Raw genomic sequence first — 23723 nt, 5'->3', positions numbered from 1 at the left:
ATGCAATGTGTGGTTTTCATTAGCAATAAAAAGGGCGGAAATGATGTTTATGTTGATCTCTATTCCAATATTCTGTACAGGTTCCGGAACTCTCGGAACTGAGGTGATGCAAAACTTTTTCTGATGTGTATATGAAAAGCCCTGCTGATTGGCCTCAAGGCCTGAAAGTTAAAATTATTTCGTGAATAATATTTTCGCGGAACAATGAAAGTTGTCCGTCAGCCCTCGCGAATGTAAGTAGGCGAATTGTGGGCCCCTTTGGGCATACTTGTGTTTTAAAACAGTGTGTCGAATCGTGAGCGAGTAATCCTTGGGAATAAATAAAGTCGTTCTGCCTGTGAGGAAAGCTCTGCAAAAGCTTACAAGTAAAGTGCCTTTCGCGGGCATGGGAACCGGCTTGGTCATTTTCCGGCTTTCTAGACTAGAATTGCAGTCTAGTGAACGTGCTAGTCAGGATGAGGTCGCATAGCAGAGCCTTGAGCTATTAGCTAGCTGCACGTGTTTCACGATAGTGACGCCTAACAGAAGAAAATAAAATTCGTCCGATCCAGTGGTAACTTGAAGCGTAGTACGCATCTTTCTGCATTTTGATCTAACACTGTTATCTTGTTTCTGTTTATGGAGGAGATTATCGCTGGGAGTCGCTAGAGAGAAGGTCTAGGCAGTGTAGTGACTACAGTGTACATTTCCCAATCTACTGGCCGGATGTGAGCCAGGGCAGTGATTAGTTGTATGGGAAAAGTGACTGTTTAACACTGTCTCGACGGTCAAAGCTGGGCAAACGACCCTTATGTAGCAGTGCAGGGGATTAGTACGGGTACACCTATAAATATTCTTGTGTAAATCTCGCGAAGAAATATACTACGTAATTTTTCTCACGGGCCAAGCCGCCAAAGGTGCTTGGATTCTGACCGCGGCTGCGAATGTGATTTCGGGCGAAGCCACGGAAGCTCCAAGGATGGATGAAAGGAACGTTTCAGCAGATAATTACGCACACTACATCTGTATTGCACCGGATACTTGCCATCTAGAGAGCACGTCTAGGCAGTGTTGAATATCGATCTTAAAAAATCGCTCGGGGAGGATGACCATTGTTGTGGATTGGCAGGAGAGCCAACCCACGGAGTTTGGAGGAAGCCGAAAGGCACGCGTTTTAGCTCACGCAGGCTGGCGTGAGGTCTGGAACAGGACAAGGAAGTTAGACTAGAAAAAAAGGATGTAGCTGGTGGAATACTTAACTTTAATCCATTAATGTTGAACGTAGCTCTCGTCTGTACATTCTTTAGAATATCAATAGCAACTGATAATGGCGCCTTGCTAGGTCGTAGCAAATGACGTGGCTGAAGGCTATGCTAACTATCGTCTCGGCAAATGAGAGCGTATTTTGTCAGTGAACCACCGCTAGCAAAGTCGGTTGTACAACTGGGGCGAGTGCTAGGAAGTCTCTCTAGACCTGCCGTGTGGCGGCGCTCGGTCTGCAATCACTGATAGTGGCGACACGCGGGTCCGACGTATACTAACGGACCGCGGCCGATTTAAAGGTTACCACCTAGCAAGTGTGGTGTCTGGCGGTGACACCACAACCATCATACGGACATAGCATCTTTTGACCCACGCAGAGATTGCCGTAACAATACGCATCACAGGGGTTGAAAAGTAGCTGATAAAGGCAAAACCAAATGAGTCGCCAGGTCTAGACGGAATTGGAATTCGGTTTTATGGAGAGCATTCTGCGGCATTGGTCTCTTACTTAGCTTGTATTTATCGCGAATCTCTCTCCCACTGCATAGTTCCAACCGTCTGGTGAAAAGCGCACGTGACACCCGTATACAAGAAGGATAAAAGATCGGACCCGTGAAATTGGATACCAATATTCTTAACATCTGGTTATTACAGTATTCTTGAGGGTATTCTAAGTTCGAATATGATTAATTTCCTTCAGAGTGCAAAAGCTTGCCGGCCAGAGTGACCGAGCGGTTCTAGGCGCTACAGTCGGGAACCGCGCGACCGCTATGGTCGCAGGTTCGAATCCTGCCTCGGGCATGGATGTGTGTGATGTCCTTAGGTTAGTTAGGTTTAAGTAGTTCTAAGTTCTAGGGGACTGATGACCACAGCAGTTAAGTCCCATAGTGCTCAGAGCCATTTGCAAAAGCTTCTATCTAAAGCACGGCTCCCCCCGTCGGAGGTTCGAGTCATCCCTCGGGCATGGGTGTGTGTGTTGTCCTTAGTTTAAGTTAGGTTAAGTTAGATTAAGTAGTGCGCATGCCTAGGGAGATAACTTATCACAAATTTCCATTTCTATCTACAAATAACACATATTTTGCAAAATAAATGGAATTAATTCGCATTTGCGAAAATGGACAACCATCAACCGTACAATGGAATGATGAGAATGAAAATTTGTGCCCGCCCAGGGCTCGAACCGGGATTTCCCGCTTATTGCGAGCGGTCGCCTTACCATTTTATTATCTCACTTTGTCCTATATTGTTCGTTGAATCTGTTCGGGGCGGACGTCCGATGACCCCCGTACAGGTTCTTCGTTGAGCCTTTCACTCAGTTTTTTATTACAGACTGAAGCTAACCTTCTGACCGAACACACTGAGCTACCGTGCCGGCAAATGATGATGAAGGACACACAACACCCAGTCCCCTGCCGGGAATCGAAACCGGTCCCCCTGCGTCATTAGGCTAGCCGAGCACGACTCATGGCCAGACCCAAAACATCCATATGTCGCCAGCCATGTGTCTGCAACCTACACTCGTACATTCATTATGTATATTCCTGTACAGAGGAGATATTTTAATTGAAAGTAGCTTACCAAGTATCAACGGAGAAATACGATATTGCAGCGTCTGTTATTCACAAGTACGACGCAAAGTTCCTTTGAAATGCATGTCACACAGTTGATGGTGGTTCGTATTCAACTGCGAATACGTTTCTTATATTTCAAAACGGCTGTAATCGCCGCAGTGCCTGTTCATTCAAACATGTATGCATGTCCGAAGGAATTTTTGCATGGTACATCTGAACAACACAGGCGCTGCAATATCGTTTTTTGTAAGAATCCTTCTTGCAAAACTTGCACGCTATCCTGCGAACCATGTAAAAAGAAAACAGGAAGATTCCATACCACAATATTTCCAGAATGCGTTTGACACGATGCCGCTCTGCAGACTGTTACTGAAGGTCCGAGCATACGGAATAGGTTGTCAGATATGTGAGTCGCTCGAAGACTTTTTAAATAATACATCGCAGTACGTCGTCATGAAGGCCAAATTTGTCAAGAGTGTCCCAGGGAGGAGTGAAAATGGGAGGAAGGATGATTAGGCTTCAGCCTTCCGTCGACGTCGAGGTCATTAGAGACGGCATACAAGTTCGGATAGTTTTAAGGATGAGGAAGGAAAACGGCGGTCCCTTTTCAATGAAACCATCCCTGCATTTGCCTCGAGTGATTTAAGTAAATGGCAGAAAACCTAAATCTGGATGGCCGGACATGGGGTTGTAACCGTCCTCTTCCCGAATGTGCCAGGGAACTGTGGCAGGACCGCTCTTGTTCTCTGCATACATAAATAACTTGACGTACCGGCGTCTGTCCGTCGATAACTGTGTACACTACTGGTCATTAAAATTGCTACACCAAGAAGAAATGCAGATGATAAACGGGTATTCATTCGACAAATATATTATACTAGAACTGACATGTGATTGCATTTTCACGCAATTTGGGTGCATAGGTCCGGAGAAATCAGTACCCAGAACAACCACCTCTGGCCGTAATAACGGCCTTGATACTCCGGGGCATTGAGTCAAACAGAGCTTGGATGGCGTGTACAGGTACAGCTGCCCATGCAGCTTCAACACGATACCACAGTTCATCAAGAGAAGTGACTGGCGTATTGTGACGAGCCAGTTGCTCGGCCACCGTTAACCAGACGTTTTCAATTGGTGAGAGATCTGGAGAATGTGCTGGCCAGGGCAGCAGTAGAACATTTTCTGTATCCATAAAGACCCGTACAGGACCTGCAACATGCGGTCGTGCATTATCCTGCTGAAATGTAGGGTTTTGCCGGGATCGAATAAAGGGTAGAGCCACGGGTTGTAAAACATCTTAAATGTAACGTCCACTGACCAAGACGTGTAACCAATGGCACCCCATACCATCATGCCAGGTGATGCGCCAGTATGGCGATGACGAATACACACTTCCAATGTGCGTTCACCGCGATGTCGCCAAACACTGATGCGACCATCATGATGCTGTAAACAGAACATGGATTCATCCGACAAGAAGGCCGTTTTGCCATTCGTGCACCCAGGTTCGTCGTTGAGTACACCATCACAGGCGCTCCTCTCTGTGATGCAGCGTCAAGGGTAATCGCAGCCACGGTCTCCGAGCTGATAGTCCATGCTGCTGCAAACGTCGTCGAACTGTTCGTGCAGATGGTTGTTGTCTTGCAAACGTCCCCATCTGTTGACTCAGGGATCGAGACGTGGCTCCACGATCCGTTACAGCCATGCGGATCAGATGCCTGTCATCTCGACTGCTAGTGATACGAGGCCGTTGAGATCCAGCACGGCGTTCCGTATTACCCTCCTGAACCCAGCGATTCCATATTCTGCCAACAGTCATTGGATCTCGGCCAACGCGAGCAGCAATGTCGCGATACGATAAACCGCAATCGCGATAGGCTACAATCCGACCTTTATCAAAGTCGGAAACGTGACGGTACGCATTTGTCCTCCTTACACGAGGCATCACAACAACGTTTCACCAGACAACGCCGGTCAACTGCTGTTTTTGTATGAGAAATCAGTTAGAAACTTTCCTCATGTCAGCACGTTGTAGGTGTCGCCACCGGCGCCAACCTTAAGTGAATGCTCTGAACAGCTAATCATTTGCATATCACAGCATCTTCTTCCTGTCGCTTAAATCCGCGTCTGTAGCACGTCATCTTCGTGGCGTAGCAATTTTAATGGCCAGTAGTGTAGTTTACGGAAAAGTGTCGTCGTTTGCTGATTGTAGAAGGATACATGGTGACTTGTATAGAATTTCTCTTTTCTATGATGAGTGGCAGATTGCTCTAAGTGAAGGAAAAAGTAAGATAATGCAAGTGAGTAGGAAAAGCAATTCTGTAACGTTCAAATAAAATATTTTTGGTGTGCTGCTCCACACAGTCGCCTCGATTAAATATCTAGGTGTAACGTTGCAAAGCGATATGAAATGGAACGAGTACGTAAGGTAAATCGCAGGGAAGGCGAATGGGACACTTCTGTTTATTGAGATAGTTCTAGGAATGTGCAGCCCATCTATAAAGGAAACAGCGTACAGAAACTTATGCGCCCATTCTTTGGGCTACTGGAATGTTTAATATTCGCACCGGGTCAGAATAAAGGAAAACATCGAACCCATTAAGAGGTGTGCTGCTAGATTTGTTACAGGTAGGTTCCATCAACACGCGAATATTAGTGAAACAGCTCCATCAACTCAAATGGGAATCGCTGGAGGAAAGAAGACATTATTTTCGTGCAACGCTGTTGAGAAAGTTTAGAGAATCGGAGTTTGCGGTTGACTGCACAACGATGCTACTGCCACCAACGTACATCTCCCATGAGCGCCATTAAGACTAGAGAAATCACTATCGTGCGGAAGGATGTAGATAGTCGTTTTTACGTCGCTCGATTTGTGAGTAGAACGAAAGGGAAGCAGTGGCACTGGTGGAATCCCTTTTACCGGACGGTGACTTACAAACTACGTAGGACTACGTATGCGGATGTACAATATGTGGTCAATGGAAATGGAAATGAGCGTACGGCATTGTGGGCCGGGAGTTCCCCATTCGGGGAAGTTCGGCCGCCGAGGGCAAGTACTTATTACATTAGACTCCACATTGGTCGACTTGCGCGTCGGAGATGGGGATGAGACGATGATGAGGACAACACAACACCCGGTCCCTGAGCGGAGAATATCTCCTGCCTCAGAAGGGGAATCGAACCCGGGCCCCTTGGCGTGGTATTGCGCCGCGCTGACCACTCAGCTAATGGGGACGGACACACTATGTGGTCAAAAGTATACGGACACTTATTAGTGCACATTAACATGGGCTGTGTCCACGGTTCGCCTTTGTGACTGCTTGAACTCTACTGGGAACACTTTCAATCAGGTGTCTGAATGCCTCTGGAGGATTGACAACTCATTCTTGCTCAAGAACCGAAGCCATAGAAGTTAGTAATGTTGAACTCTAGAGATGGAGCGAAGTCGACGTTTGAACTCATCCCAAAAGTGTTTCATTGAGTTCAGGTCGGGACTCAGAGCATGTTAGTCCATTTCGGGAATCATATCGTCCACAAACCATTGCCTTACAGATGGTACATTATAATAGGGCGTATTGTCATGCTGATACAAACACTCGTATTCTTCAAACTGTTACTTTGATATACGCAGTACATAAATCCGTAAAATGTTTTCATATCCTTCTTCATTAAGGTTTTCCTTTAGTGCAATAAGGGGACTACACCCAAACCACGGGAAAATATCCCGATACCGCAATACCACTCCTCTGTACTTCAGTATTGCCACTACACATGATGGTAAGTAACATTCTCCAGGCATCCGTCAAACCCGAACACTTCCATCCGATCGTCAGAGTGAATAGCGTCATTCATCGTTCCAAATCGCTCAAGTCATCCACTGTCCACTGACGTTGCTCTTTACTCCACCTCAAGTGTCGCTGAGCACTCACTCAGAAATGTGTTATGAGGAGCTGCTGGTAAGCTTTCCAGGATGTGAGGTAGTGGTGCAAGAAACTCTTCTGTTCCTGACGTTTCGTCCAGGACTGCGCTGGACATCCTCAGAGGCATTCCTCCGCTGAGTCTTGCCGACTGACCGGTCGGACGTCTGAGAACGACATAAATACTGTAGGATAGGGGGCGTGGTCAAAGTAACACGTGATGAGCAGAGATAATCCTTGTCAGAGATAAAACTTAACTATCGATTGTCGCCTTGTCAAAGATAAAACTGTCTAGCCATCAGCAGAGCTACTGTTAATATGTCGCGAAGTTTCATTGCCTCCTCTTTCCCATTAAAATTATCCTGATGCTTATAAATTTCAATGGCTGTTCTCCATAGTCGCTCTCGGACAGTCAGCAAGACTGAAGCTATGTCATCCGGTCGTGAAAGCCTTCATTTTATGAGGAGTTACTCGACCATTGTACTCCATTTGTTAACTCCCTACACACAGCCATTATGCTAGTTGGACTGCTAGTAGGACTTTGGAAGTCACGAAAGATTCATTCCGGTGATTTCATGTGATTTCCTTGCAGCCATCCTTCACAATGATCGATGGTCTCTGTGCGTCAATACAAAGAGGTCCGCGTGGCCTCCATTCAGTTGTGCCTGTTCCTTCGTGTTTGCACTCCTCAGTCACATCACCAGCATTCGACTTGGGCGGCTTTAGAAGGGCTGCAATGTCCCTGGTGGATTCGTTACTCTGGTTACCTCCGATGACTAGCGCATGTTGGAAGTCACTGAGCTCTTCTGACTGAGACATTCTGACGTTACTCCTCTTCTGACAACTTTCGTACTGCGCGGTCCGCATCTCGTGGACTTGCTCAATTCCGCATCACATAAGCGTGTCCGGATACTTTTGATCAGACACTGTAGATGTACAGCGGATAGGTAAAATAATGCGAAAAATGGTAGTAATGGTATGGTTGTGTTTGACGGTCGACAACGCAGGTAAGACACATGTCGTGCTGGGCTGTGCATGTTCGGTACGGACTAGGCATCAGTGAGGTTGCACACTTCCTATTTTCATTCAGAGGCCGAAGTCGACGTCCAATGAGAGACCTAACAGAGTTCCAAAGAGGCCAGATTGTGGGAGCCCGATTGGTTGGAGCATCAGTAACTAAGACAGCCAACTTATTGAATAGAATGAAATTTTCCCTCTACAGCGGAGTGTGCGCTGATGCGAAACTTCCTGGCAGATTAAAACTGTGTGCCGGACCGAGACTCGAACTCGGTCCCGAGTTCGAGTCTCGGTCCGGCACACAGTTTAAATCTGCCAGGAAGTTTCAACTTATTGAATGTTTCAACAGTCACGACAGCCTACACAAAACATGGAAAGACATCATCGTGTAAACGTAACAGTGGACGCAAATTGAAAGTAAATGACAGAAATCGTCGTATGCTAGCACGAATTGTATCTAAACAACACAAAGCTACGGCGACTAAAGTGACTGCAGAACGCAATAGCCATTTTCGACACCCCGTATCTATCGACACTGTCCTCCGAGAACTCCATAAAGTGAATATTCATGGACGAGCTACTATACCGAAACCATTAGTGACAAGAACCAGCGCAAAGAAGGGTAAAACATGGTTTCAGGAGCATAAATCCTGGACGGATGATCAGTTGAAACACGTCACGTGGTCCGACGAGTCGTTTTCGTTACCTCCAACAGTGGGCCAGGTTTACGTCTGGAGAGCTTCAAAAGAAGCCTACAATCCTGATTGCTTGATTTCAAGGGTTAAGCATGGAGGTGGCAGTGTGCTGGTGTCGGCAGCCATATCATGGTATTCCGCTGGTGCCATCATTAGTCTCAAAGGCCGTGATACAGCCAATGATTAAGTGAAAATTTTAGGTGATCAGGTACATCCCATGATTCAAATCTTGCTCCCCAACAATGCTGCCATATTTCAGAACGATAATGCACTCATTCACACAACCAGTCAACGTTTCCGTTACCTCCAATACTGGGCCAGGTTTACGTTTGGAGAACGCCAAAAGAAGCTTACAATCCTGATTGCTTGATTTCAAGGGTTAAGCATGGAGGTGGAAGTGTGATGGTGTCGGCAGCCATATCATGGTAGTCCGCTGGTCCCATCAGTCTCAAAGGCCGTGATACAGCCAATGATTAAGTGAAAATTTTAGGTGATCAGGTACACCCCATGATTCAAATGTTGCTCCCCAACAATGCTGCCATATTTCAGAACGATAATGCACCCATTCACACAACCAGGACAATACAATCGTGGTATGAGGAGCATGCAACTAAACTGCAGCGTCTTCCCTGGCCAGCACAGTGCCCGGACTTGAACATCATCGAACCCTTGTGGGCGGTATTGGTGTGCAGACTCCGGAGCAGATTTCCGCCTCCCTCGTCACTACAGGAGTTAGAAGAGGTTCTGTTCGAAGACTGGCATAACATTCCCTGGAGACTATACAATCATTATATGCTAGCTGTATTACGGCCAACAGGGGTCCAACCCATTGTTAATAAACCATTCCCAAGTAAGTGCAGGTTGTAATGGAACCTATTAAAGGCTTTACTTTACCGAAGTATGCGATACCCTCCAAATTCAACCAGTTTAACGAGTATTTATGATTATAGAAAAGTTATTGTGTATGTTAACAATGATTGTATAACATGTCTCCATAAACAGTCAACCCATTAAATTATACAGAATAATTGACCCACACAAAAGTTAATATCACTTGATCACTGATACAGCAAATGTCATCATCTAAAAACACTAAGTTCATCTTAAATAATTAATGTGAAGTACGAAAAATAGTGGCCAACTTACGTATTTTGGATCTCCTTAAATAAAAATCGCCCAGTGAAACCTATTTGTTCACTAGGACCGTTTTCACTCAGTATTCACGTAAACACTCCTATTTTAGACGAAAACCAATGTAATTCTTAATAATTCATGTTATTTACTTATTTATGCAATTTAGAGAAGTCAATTGACAAACTTCTAAAAAACGGCCTTTTTTTATAACCTGCTAAATTATGTCACTCGATATAAATTACTAACTTTTTTGCACAAATTACGATAACAGATGTACATGTGATTTATAAACTATATCTCTTTTTAGTAGTTCTTTGACAAGGTTATAAAAACAAGCAGCAAGAAGGGTCGGGAGCGGAGTCTGAATATCACTTTGGTAAAGTGTATGTGTGTTCAGAATGAGATTTTCACCCTGCAGCGGAATGTGCGCTGATATGAAACTTCCTGGCAGATGAAAACTGTGTGCCGGACCGAGACTCGAACTCGGGACCTTTGCTTTTCGCGGGCAAGTGCTCTACCAACTGAGCTACCCAAGCACGAGTCACGCCCCGTCCTCACAGCTTTACTTCTGCCAGTACCTCGTCTCCTACCTTCCAAACATTACAGAAGCTCTCCTGCGTCATGACTGTTGAAACAGTTGGTCTTGAAACATTCAATAAGTTGAAACTTCCTGGCAGATTAAACCGGTGTGTCGGACCGAGACTCGAACTCGGTACCGAGTTCGAGTCTCGGTCCGGCACACAGTTTTCATCTGACAGGAAGTTTCATATCAGCGCACACTCCGCTGCAGAGTGAAAATCTCATTCTGGAAACATCCCCCAGGCTGTGGCTAAGCCATGTCTCTGCAATATCATTTCTTTCAGGAGTGCTAGTTCTGCAAGTTTCGCAGGAGAGCTTCTGTAATGTTTGGAAGGTAGGAGACGAGGTACTGGCAGAAGTAAAGCTGTGAGGACGGGGCGTGACTCGTGCTTGGGTAGCTCAGTTGGTAGAGCACTTGCCCGCGAAAGGCAAAGGTCCCGAGTTCGAGTCTCGGTCCGGCACACAGTGTTTATCTGTCAGGAAGTTTTGTATATGTGTTATTGTTCGAGGTGGATAAACATTGCAAAGAACATGTAAAAGAAGTGCTACTTTGTGTTGTGTCATTGTCTTTGGTGGACAGTGGAATAAAGATGGCCACTAGAGTAATAAATATTTGAAGTTTAAATATTTGTTGGTTTCGCTCATTATTTATCATCAAAATCACATCAAAAACACAGACCTCATCTTTTTAGCCCTAGACAACCAGATTTAGAGCCAGCATTAGCATCGAGACACAGCAGCGATCCAGCAAGCAGCAGCGATTACCACAACGCATTTTAATGGCGCCAACCTAACATCAAGTGCTAACAAGCTCCGTAAATGGGAGTGAAATAGTGCGATTATAGCAATATCTACGACTAGGCGACCATTACAAGGTGTCCACATAATTTTGCCTATCCCTGTAGATCTGCGGACACCAGCACAGCTCACAGAGCTGCAAACTCCGACCGAAAGTGGAGTGGAATGAAATGATTGAAACAGTCTGACGTCATCGCTGTGGAGTCGTTGGAAACGGTAGCCTAAGAAAATGAAGAAAGTTGGCTGTGCTGGGGAGTGTGGCGGCCGGCTCTTCTTGAGGTGGGCCGCGGCAGGCGAGGTCACCGGAGGAGGCGGCCGCGGCTGTCCGGCGGGGGCCGTATTGATCCACGCCGCCTCCCTAATTCTTGCGGGCGGCGCTCCTTGGCACGCGAGCCGCCCCGAGGCCGCGCCAGACCGTCTGCGACCGCGCCACGCCCTGCCCTGCCCTGCACCCCGCTGATCGCGACGACCGCGCCGCACCACTACTCCACCGGGACGACTCACCCGCTGCCTGCCCCAGTATTCACTGCCCAAATGACACTGGAGCTCCTAAACACTGGACCTACTAATAGACTTCTCATTATTGCGGGCGGCGACTTCTAATCAAGCTGCGGCGATTTCTAATCGAGCTGCGGGCTTATGGGGTATCATCTCAGTTGTGCGACTGGATTCGTGATTTCCTGTCAGGAAGGTCGCAGTTCGTAGTAATAGACGGCAAATATTCTAGTAAAACTGAAGTGATATCAGTTGTTCCCCAGGGAAGCGTCCTGGGACCTCTGCTGTTCCTGATCTACGTATGTAAATGACCTGGGTGACAATCTGAGAAGTTCTCTTAGGTTGTTCGCAGATGATGCTGTAATTTACCCTCTAGTAAGGTCATCCGAAGACCAGTATCAGTTGCAAAGCGATTTAGAAAAGATTGCTGTATGGTGTGGCAGGTGGAAGTTGACGCTAAATAACGAAAAGTGTGAGGTGATCCACACGGGTTCCAAAAGAAATCCGTTGGAATTCGATTACTCAATAAATAGTACAATTCTAAAGGCTGTCAATTCAACTAAGTACCTGGGTGTTAAAATTACGAACAACTTCAGTTGGAAAGACCACATAGATAATATTGTGGGGAAGGCGAGCCAAAGGCTGCGTTTCATTGGCAGGACACTTAGAAGATGCAACAAGTCCGCTAAAGAGACAGCTTACACTACACTCGTTCGTCCTGTGTTAGAATATTGCTGCGTGGTGTGGAATCCTTGCCAGGTGGGATTGACGGAGGACATCGAAAGGGTGCAAAAAAGGGCAGCTCGTTTTGTATTATCACGTAATAGGGGAGAGAGTGTGGCAGATATGATACGCGAGTTGGGATGGAAGTCATTAAAGCAAAGACGTTTTTCGTCGCTGCGAGATCTATTTACGAAATTTCAGTCACCAACTTTCTCTTCCGAACGCGAAAATATTTTGTTGAGCCCAACCTACATAGGTAGGAATGATCGTCAAAATAAAATAAGAGAAATCAGAGCTCGAACAGAAAGGTTTAGGTGTTCGTTTTGTAAGTAGGCTGTTTATGTTTTCTTGTTGGCAACGTTACCTAGCGCTCTGTATGAAAATCATTGGCTGTGCTGTGTGCAGTCTGTGGCTAGTTTGCATTGTTGTCTGCCATTGTAGTGTTGGGCAGCGGCAGCTGGATGTGAACAGCGCGTAGCGTTGCGCTGTTGGAGGTGAGCCGCCAGCAGTGGTGGATGTGGGGAGAGAGATGGCGGAGTTTTGAAATTTGTCATGAACTGCTATATTTATATATGATGATATCAAGGTAAATACATTGTTTGTTCTCTATTAATATCTTTCATTTGCTAACTATCCCTATCAGTAGTTAGTGCCTTCCATAGTTTGAATCTTTTATTTAGCTGGCAGTAGTGGCGCTTGCTGTATTGCAGTAGTGGGAGAAACGAAGATTATTGTGAGGTAAGTGATTTAGTGATTTGTGAAAGGTATAGTTTAATGTTAGTCAGGGCCCATTCTTTTGTAGGGATTTTTTGAAAGTCAGATTGCGTTGCGCTAAAAATACTGTGTGTCAGTTTAAGCACAGTCAGGTATAATTTTTCAAAAGGGGACGTTTCAGTTTTTCCCGCGCGCTGTTCGGGAGTGGAATGGTAGGGAGAGAGTATGATTGTGGTTCGATGAACCCTTTGCCAAGCACTTAAATGTGAATTGCAGAGTAATCATGTAGATGTAGATGTAGATTATCACTCCGAAACAACTCGGAACAATTGCACTGCGAGAGTGAGACTTGGTGACGGTTTTGTACCCTTCTCTGGATACTCACCCTCCAATGTGACACATTTTTCTGAACAACGAACGACTTGACAGAGGCCTCGCTGTTAGAATACATTTTGGCTGTTTAGGAAACGTTCTGTCTCGAAAGCCATCTCGTCGCCCTTTTGGAAACACCTGCCACGGAATGGTTTCTTTTGCACGAGGAAAGTATAAGGCATCGTTGGGTGCCATGTCAAGAGTATGCAGGTGTGAGGCAAAATTTACTAGCTCAAAGAAGCAACATGCGTTACTTTGACCTATGCAGAATGACCTGCGGTGTCGTACTGGAGAAAAAACACTCTCTCGTACCCAGATCTACATCTACATCTACATATGTACTCCACAATCCACCATAAGGTGCGTGGCGGAGGGTACCTCGTACCACAACTAGCATCTTCTCTCCCTGTTCCACTCCCAAACAGAACGAGGGAAAAATGACCGCCTATATGCCTCTGTACGAGCCCTTATCTCTCTTATCTTTGTGGTCTTTCTGCGAAATGTAAGTTGGCGGCAGTAAAATTGTACTGCAGTCAGCTTCAAATGATGGTTCTCTAAATTTCCTCTGTAGCGATTCACGAAAAGATCGCCTCCTTTCCTCTAGAGGCTCCCACCCGAGTTCCTGAAGCATTTCCGTAACACTCGCGTGATGATCAAACCTACCAGTAACAAATCTAACAGCCCACCTCTGAATTGCCTCTATGTCCTCCCTCAATCCGACCTGATAGGGATCCCAAACGCTCGAGCAGTACTCAAGAATAGGTCGTATTAGTGTTTTATAAGCGGTCTCCTTTACAAATGAACCACATCTTCCCAAAATTCTACCAATGAACCGAAGACGACTATCCGCTTTCCCCACAACTGCCATTACATGCTTGTCCCACTTCATATCGCTCTGCAGTGTTACGCCGATGGCTCTTCAACTTTACAGCATCCTGTAGCTTCGTCAGGTGATTTCGATAGTATGTTCCCGTGATGGTTTGCTCTTTACAAGCATGAGCTGTTAGCCGCTCAGTCACTGCCTCTTTGAGAATATTTTTTCCACACAAGCAATATACTGTATGTTCCCCACAATCCCAGGCCTCTCCCTGCCTTTCCTTGGCCTCTTGTTAAGACCTTTAAAAATAAATCTAAATCTAGTGATAGTGGAAATGTGTGGTTTTGTCTTTTTAAAATCACATACATATATAAAAATGAATGTATGTATATATGTCTGTATGTCTGTCCAGCGTCTCCTTCTAAACCACTGGATCGATTTGAAACAAGTTTTGTACACATACTTCTTATTATCAGGGAAGACGTTGGCCTCCTGTGGGGGTAAGGACCACCTAGCTTCCATAGGGCTGGGTGTGGTTGTGGGGAAATTTTGGTAAATCTGACATCTAGGCTGCCCTGCATGACAGTTGTGTTGTGTGGGTAGTATCAGAATGTATTCCAGGGGCTGTACGTGTGGACAGATATGGCTGACAGAAGTGGGAGTAAACGGATAATGAAGGGGGAGGATAAGGTGAACAGAGAAAGGGAGAAGGAGCTGATGGACCGAGAGAGGGGATAGTAAGGACAGACAGAGACAGGGTGACAGGAGGAGGAGTACAGAGAGAGGGGGGAGGAGAACTTGGTAAAGAGAGAGGGGGAGGAGGAGATGGACAGAGAGTGTGGGAGGAGGGGAAGCTGTAGGAGGCAGGCGGAATATGGAGTGGGCTAGTGGGCAAATACAAAAGTAAGAAGCTGTGAGGGCATGGACGAAGAGAGATTGGAGGAGAAGATGGACAGAGAGAGACGGGGGCATAGGAGAGATGGATAGACAGAGAGGGGAAGGAGGAGATAGACGGAGGGATGATGGAGAAAGCGACGGACAGAGAGAGATGGGGATAGGATATTGATGCACAGAGGGTGGGGGAAGGAGATGTGTGCAATATATGTGCCGCATGTGTATGTAGGCGAAGCCGTGGATAAAAGGCCAGTAAGTATTTTATAGATTTTTCTCTATAACGAAAGTAAATTTCTCAATTTTACTCCAATGCTAAATACAGGGGGATTCAAAAAGAATATCACAACTTTAGGAATTTAAAACTCTGCAACGACAAAAGGCAGAGCTAAGCACTATCTGTCGGCGAATTAAGGGAGCTATAAAGTTTCATTTAGTTGTACATTTGTTCACTTGAGGCGCTGTTGACTAGGCGTCAGCGTCAGTTGATGCTAAGATGGCGACCGCTCAACAGAAAGCTTTTTGTGTTATTGAGTACGGCAGAAGTGAATCGACGACAGTTGTTCAGCGTGCATTTCGAACGAAGTATGGTGTTAAACCTCCTGATAGGTGGTGTATTAAACGTTGGTATAAACAGTTTACAGAGAATGGGTGTTTGTGCAAAGAGAAAAGCTCTGGACGGCCGAGAACGAGTGATGAAAATGTAGCACGCATCCAGCAATCATTTGTTCGCAGCCCAGGAAAATCGACTCGCAGAGCTAGCAGAGAGCTGCAAATTCCACAATCAACTGTATGGAGAGTCCTACGAAAAAGGTTAGTTATGAAACCTTATCGAGGCGATGGATCGGCCGCCAGGCAGCCCGTGACAGAGCACTTCATCACTGGCCTCCAAGAAGCCCTGATCTTACCCCCTGCGATTTTTTCTTATGGGGGTATGTTAAGGATATGGTGTTTCGGCCACCTCTCCCAGCCACCATTGATGATTTGAAACGAGAAATAACAGCAGCTATCCAAACTGTTACGCCTGATATGCTACAGAGAGTGTGGAACGAGTTGGAGTATCGGGTTGATATTGCTCGTGTGTCTGGAGGGGGCCATATTGAACATCTCTGACCTTGTTTTTGAGTGAAAAAAAACCTTTTTAAATACTCTTTGTAATGATGTATAACAGAAGGTTATATTATGTTTCTTTCATTAAATACACATTTTTAAAGTTGTGGTATTCTTTTTGAATCACCCTGTATTTAAAGAAGAAACTATTTATTTCCTTTTACAATTGTACAGTTACGGTATTACTAGTGTTCTGTTCGACGCAGTCAATTCGTTTAAATATATGGGTGTAACGTTGCAAAGCGACATGAAATGGAACGAGAATGTGAGAACTGTGGCAGGGAAGGCGAATGGTAGGGAAGTCAAATGGTTAACTTCGGTTTATTGGGAGACTTTTAGGAAAGAGTGGTTCGCCTGTAAAGGAGTCCGCATATAGGTCGCTGTTGCGACCTATCCTTGAGTACTGCTCGAGTATTTGGGATCCGTACCACGTGGGACTGAAGGAAGACATTGAAGCAACTCAGAAGCGAGCTGCTAGATTTGTTACGATGGATTCCAAAAACACGCATGTGTTGCAGAGATGCTCCAGAAACTCAAATGGGAATCCTTGGGGGGAAGGGGTCGTTCGTTTCGAGAAACACTGTTGAGAAAATTTAGAGAACCGGCATTTGAGATTGACTGCCGTAAGGATCACACAGATAAGATTCGAGAAATTTGGACTCATCTGGCCCGCATCTCGTGGTCGTGCGGTAGCGTTCTCGCTTCCCACGCCCGGGTTCCCGGGTTCGATTCCCGGCGGGGTCAGGGATTTTCTCTGCCTCGTGATGGCTGGGTGTTGTGTGCTGTTCTTAGGTTAGTTAGGTTTAAGTAGTTCTAAGTTCTAGGGGACTGATGACCCTAGATGTTAAGTCCCATAGTGCTGAGAGCCATTTGGACTCATCTGGAGGCATACAGTCGTTTTTCCCTCGCTCTATTTGCGAGTTGAACAGGAAAGGAAATGACTAGTAGTGGTACAGGGTACCCTCCACCACGCATCGTACGGTAGCTTGGGGAGTGACTATGTGGATGTAAATGTAGAAAGTGATTCCTGAGATATTAAAAAGCTTTTAGTGAAAGTCTAAAGAACTAGCCCTATTGTATTGTTCTAGCTTCGATAAAAATGCGCTTTCTTTAAACTGAGTGAAAAGAATTAAAATATAAAATTTCTGTTAATTTTTAGTTTAGTAATGGAGCCTTTGCTCTATAATTTACGTAAGTTTAAATATGTAGTACCCTATATTTTTTCAGTATACGCTTCCTTTTCTTAAGACCTGATCAAAACGTATCACAGTGTACCATTCACATAAAGATGACGTTGTTAAAAACGTTACACAAAACTGAGTTTCACTCTCCTGTACTAGCAAACAATGCATCATTACAGGGTAACGTAATTCGTCCATTTTCCGGAGTAGACAGTAAACAAATGGAAACACAAGGAAAATGGAGAACCATAGACCAGTCAAACGTCTTCAGTTGAAGAGTAGTGTGAGTACAGTGTACACTGCGCTCACACAAATTTTCAAACTATCCTAATTTCTCCTCGCTTTCCTTTATTGCTTGCTCAATGCACAGACAATAACATCGGAGATAGGCTACACCTCTGTTTCCTTCCCTTCTCAACCATTTCTCCCCTTTCATGTCATTCGACTCTCATAACTGTTGTCTGGTTTCTGTACAAGTTGTAAATAACCTTTCATGCCATGTATTTTATCCCCTGCTACCTTCTGAATTTCAAAGAATGTAGTCCAGTCAACACTGTCAAAAGCTTTCTGTAAATCTGAAAAAGCTATAAACATAGGTGCAGCTTTCATCACCTTATGTTCTAAGATAAGTCGTAGGATGAGTATTGCATGCCCGCATCTCGTGGTCGTGCGGTAGCGTTCTCGCTTCCCACGCCCGGGTTCCCGGGTTCGATTCCCGGCGGGGTCAGGGATTTTCTCTGCCTCGTGATGGCTGGGTGTTGTGTGCTGTCCTTAGGTTAGTTAGGTTTAAGTAGTTCTAAGTTCTAGGGGACTTATGACCACAGCAGTTGAGTCCCATAGTGCTCAGAGCCATTTGAACCATTTTGAGTATTGCATTATGTTTTCGTACATTTCGACAAAGTGATCTTGCGAGAGGTCGACTTCTGCAATCAGCGATGCAAATCTGTAATTATTATATGCAGCTACCTGTCGAAATTTTATGGTCGTGTAACATCAGTGTACTTTACACAGCTACGGAGTTTTGAGAAGAAATGCGTTTAGCACAAATCGAAAAGATAGAACAAAGATGGCGACGATGTCATTAGAGACTGGGCACAAGCTCCGATTAGGGAAGTAGGAGGGATAAATCGGCCCTCCACTTAGTAAAAGAACCGCCCTGGAATCCGCCGTAAGCGACTGAGGGAAACCAAGGAAAACGTAAATCTGGATGTCCTGAAGGGGGTTTGAACCGCCGCACCTCAGATACCAATCCAGTGTCTTAAAAACTGCGCCCTCTCGCTCGCTTGCAATGATAGATACATAGGAAGAGACACTAATATTGTGAGATCCTTAACATGCATATTATGAGAAGAGAAAGTCAGAAGAAGGGGGATTCACCAGCGGACGTGTGGAAAAAGCAAATGATAGTACTCCTGTAAGTATTTCATATGGAATAATCTAACAAGGGACCCCTTGAGTGCGAGGTCGCAAGTTCAGTCTTTAGGAAGGCTCATTTGAAAGAGTTGTATTAACAAAAACGACAGGAAAAATAGCTGCTAATAACTCACCATGTGCACCAGGACAACGACAGAAAATGAGTGCCCGGGAGGTGCAGAGATCAACGTTCTATGAGATGTATGTGTTACACTTCACAAAATGCACATTGTCGACATTCAAGAAATGTTCAACACAAATCATGAACTTGCACCATGAACACCGAATGAAAAACGGCACGCCACAGTGACCAAAAAAGTTGGCACTATCAATATCGAAGGCGAGCTCCTCGGTAGTTACGACGTTCAGCTAGCTATCCACTCCTAAAGAATCCATATAAAATCATACTGGTGTAATTAGGTGATGAGTACTGATGGAATGTGATGGCATGCAACCGAATGGGAAACAGTCTGTCGTACAGCTTATCCTGAAAGGGGACATCCTTTAAGGCGTACCTGTAGGTAGTGGGATAATACGTATTATAGGCACGGAAAAAACAAACACCCAGAGTCTGATATTGTCCAGTGGTTCCACGTGGTAGGAAATGACACACACTTTTCAGGAGGAGCAGCTCACTCTAATGGAGTATGAGTTTCAAAAAATGGTTCAAATGGCTCTGAGCACTATGGGACTCAACTGCTGAGGTCATTAGTCCCCTAGAACTTAGAACTAGTTAAACCTAACTAACCTAAGGACATCACAAACATCCATGCCCGAGGCAGGATTCGAACCTGCGACCGTAGCGGTCTTGCGGTTCCAGACTGCAGCGCCTTTAACCGCACGGTCACTTCGGCCGGCCGAGTATGAGTTTGATAAGCTGGCCAGAAATCAAACAAAAGCAAGAGATTTTTTCCAACTGTTGGCCAAAAGCAGTGCTCATTCTATAATTATAGTTCTCTTACGCCCATTTTCCCACTCTTGTTTGCTGTGACGTAAATATTCCCTACTGCCCTTAAAAAATCACGCACACGACATAAAGATCGTTGGGGGCAGAATACCTCCAACTTTTCGCAGCATAATAAATAACTTTCCAACCAATTTAGTTACTAGATTAAGAGTTGATATAATTGTATACGAATGCGTTAAGGCATTGATTTTAGCTGATATTGATACAACTCTCTTGGTGCCTCTAACTTCCAGAGTTCCTTTCATAAGCATTTCCTCTTCAGATCCGAATTCTTCTGAGTTGAAAACATATTCCTTACTGAACGATAGGATAAGTTTGTATGTCTCATCTACAAATTTTCATGCCGATGCCACAGTTTGCTGTGCATAGCCGGCCGGAGTGGCCGAGCGGTTCTAGGCGCTACAGTCTGGATCCGCGCAACCGCCACGGTCGCAGGTTCGATTCCTGCCTCGGGCATGGATGTGTGTGATATCCTTAGGTTAGTTAGGTCTAAGTAGTTCTCAGTCTAGGGGACTGGTGACCTCAGATGTTAAGTCCCGTAGTGCTTAGAGCCATTTCGCAGTGGAGGAGAGAGTGGCAAGCAGTTGCCTCTCACGGCGGGGTCATGGAAGCGGTAAGAAAAGTCCACGTACACTTCTGACCATTAAAACTTCATTAGGATGATGATGATGATGAAGTCCCATACTCCTCGACAGAGCGTAGGGGACGATGCGGAAGACCCGCACCGCTGTACTAGGCAAGGGCTTAGTGGAGGTGGTTTGCCATTGCCTTCCTCCGACCGTAATGAGGATGGATGATGATGATGATCATGACACAACAACACCCAGGCACCTCGAGGCAGGAAAAATCCCTGACCCCTCCGGGAATCGAACCCGGGACCCCGTGCGCGGGAAGCGAGAAGCAAGACCCCGAGCTGCGGGAGCAAATAATGAAATTTTAAGTATTACGCACATAATAGGAAGAATATACTATCAAATTTGTAGGACATTTGGAGATATACAGGGTTCGAAATTCATGTTGTATTGTGTTATCTTGTAGAAAGATAACGTTCACAAATTGCCAGCTGTGCGAACCAAATGTGACGGTGTCGTGTGACAAATGGCAGCGCATATTATCACCCCTTGTGCTATACGTCATTCGTGATACCGTACGGGGAACTGGGAACTGACTGAAGGGACGAAGTGGTGCTGCTCCCGCGTCCAGTGTTATTGTTGTTGTGAGTGGACCTGAGTCGCCGCGCCTCTCCCTACTGCCCCTAACAATGCTCGTCATCGAAGAACATTTGTGTCCTCTCGGGCGCTAGCCAGCGGGACCGACGAGATCTTACATGGCGTTCTTGGCCCTTATCAGCATACCGATTCCATATTCGCACGACAGTCGTGCAGCAGCATCACAGAGCAATAAACAGTAGCCTCGACAAGCCAGGGTCCTGCTCTTGTCGAATTCTGACAAGTGCTGATAGACGTTTCGTCTTTAACACGGTCTGCTAACAAACAAACAACAGCGAAATACACTGAAGCGCCAAAGAAACTGGCATAGGCATGCGTATTCAAATACAGTGATATGTAAACAGGCAGAATACGGCACTGCGTTCGGCAACGGCCATATAGGATAACAAGTGTCTGGAGCAGGTGTTAGATCGGTTACTGCTGCTACAATGGCAGGTTATCAAGTTTTAAGCGAGTTTGAATGTGGTGTTGCAGTCGGTGCGCGAGCGATGGGAAACAGCATATCCGAGTTAGCGATGAAGTGGGGATTTTCCCGTACGACCATTTCATGAGTGTACCGTGAATATCAGCAATCCGATAAAACATCAATCTCCGACATCGGTGTGGCCGGAAAAACGTCCTGCAAGATACGATACCAACGTTGCAGAACTGTAACCCTTCCGTAAATTGATGCAGCTTTCAATGCTGGGCCATCTGTAAGTGTCGGAACCGAAAGCCCACTCGTGTATCCTTGTGGCTGCACAACACAAAGCTTAACACCTCGCCTGGGCCCGTCAACACCGACATTGGACTGTTGATGACTGGAAACATGTCGCCTGGTCGGACGAGTCAAGTTTCAAATTGGGTATGGAGACAATCTCATGAATCCGTGGACCATGCATGTCAGCAGGGGACTGTTCAAGCTGGTGGAGGCTCTATAACGGTGTGGGGCGTGTGCAGTTGGAGTGATATAGGACGTCTGATACGTCTAGATACGACTCTGACAGGTGACACGTACGTTAGCATCCTGTCAGATCACCTGCATCCATTCGTGCACATTGTGCATACCGACGGACTTGGGCAATTCCAGCAGGACAATGCGACACACCACACGTCCAGAATTGTTACAGAGTCGCGTCAGGGACATTCTTCTAAGTTTAAACACTTCCGCTGGTTACCAAACTCCCCAGAGACGAACATTATTGAGCATATTTGCGATGCTTTGCAACGGTGTTGTTCAGAAGAGATCTCCACCGACTCGTGCTCCTACGGATTTGAGGACAGCCCTGCAGGATTCAGGGTGTCAATGCCCTCCAGCACTACTTCAGACATTAGTCGAGTCCGTGCCAGGTCGTCTTGCGGTACTTCTGCATGCTCACGGGGGCCGTACACGATATTAGGCAAGTGTACCAGTTTCTTTGGCTCTTCAGTGTAGTTTTTTACTGGGAAACCAGCTGCGTTCTGTTTCCTTATTCAGTGCGTCCCAGGAGGAATGGTCACTGTTCAGGGCTGTGACAGGAACGATCATTCGAATTAAACAAGTCTAGTAATCGTGGGCTTTAAAATTGTACCTAAGAGCTACGAGCTCTTCATTTAGGTACTGTTCACCATATCTCCTCTACCGCAAGCTCTTTCCTTTCCATGTTTTGGGAGGAGGTAGTATGGACACAAGGAAAAAATTCCCAATAAACATTCATTCCAAAATGCAAATTTTGAGGACCAAAATAAGAAAAAATGTCCAGTGAATATGTACTCTAAAGTGCGCACGTTAAGAGCTATCTACATCCACATCTACATCTACATCTACATGATTACTCTGCAATTCACATTTAAGTGCTTGGCAGAGGGTTCATCGAACCACAATCATACTATCTCTCTACCATTCTGATTTCTCTTATTTTATTTTGATGATCATTCCTACCTATGTAGGTTGGGCTCAACAAAATATTTTCGCATTCGGAAGAGAAAGATGGTGACTGAAATTTCGTAAATAGATCTCGCCGCGACGAAAAACGTCTTTGCTTTAATGACTTCCATCCCAACTCGCGTATCATATCTGCCACACTCTCTCCCCTATTACGTGATAATACAAAACGAGCTGCCCTTTTTTGCACCCTCTCGATGTCCTCCGTCAATCCCACCTGGTAATGATCCCACACCGCGCAGCAATATTCTAACAGAGGACGAACGAGTGTGAGCATTTCTTCAGTAGAAGAGGTCTTTTTGACGGTAGCGAAGACGAAGAAGTGCATATATCTCCAAACGTGTGCATTTTAGAGCTCATGCTCACTGGACCTTTTTTTGTGCATATTACGCCTCTCAAAATATGTTAAGCAAAGACTTGCAGAAGAAGAGATTTGTTTCACGATATCGAAGATAAAGAAGTGTTCATAACGCTAGAGGTACGCATTTCGACTTTTTTTTTTGTTCCGAGTGATCGTTGCTGTCATATCCCTGAATAATGACGTTTCCTCCTGGGACAGCTTGTATAGAGAATGCAACTGGCGTTCCTCCTATCTACTTTGTTCGGCTGCGCTACAATGCTAATCACTTTTGAATTCGAGAGTGTGCTACACTTCAAGCCACTTTTACGTTTGTTGCATGCCGCTTACATAGAGTTTCATATTTAATAGCCGGCAGTGTAAATCACTACACTGCACAGTTTGATTTGTCTTTGAGGTCTTAATTTACATTCTTTTATCCAAAAATAAGTGTTTTTGCCGCATTTTGATTTGATCCTCGTTGTTAGTATTGAATAAAGTTAAATAATTTCCTGATTATAAGTGCGTTACGATTAATATCTGTTACTTTCACAGGAGATGGCGCAACTGTAACACACGAGATTCGCATTTGGAAGGAGAGAAGTTCGCATCCCAGTC

This window comes from Schistocerca nitens, chromosome 7 (assembly GCF_023898315.1).
Source record: "Schistocerca nitens isolate TAMUIC-IGC-003100 chromosome 7, iqSchNite1.1, whole genome shotgun sequence".
Taxonomy (NCBI): domain Eukaryota; kingdom Metazoa; phylum Arthropoda; class Insecta; order Orthoptera; family Acrididae; genus Schistocerca; species Schistocerca nitens.
This window is presented reverse-complemented; position numbering follows the sequence as displayed.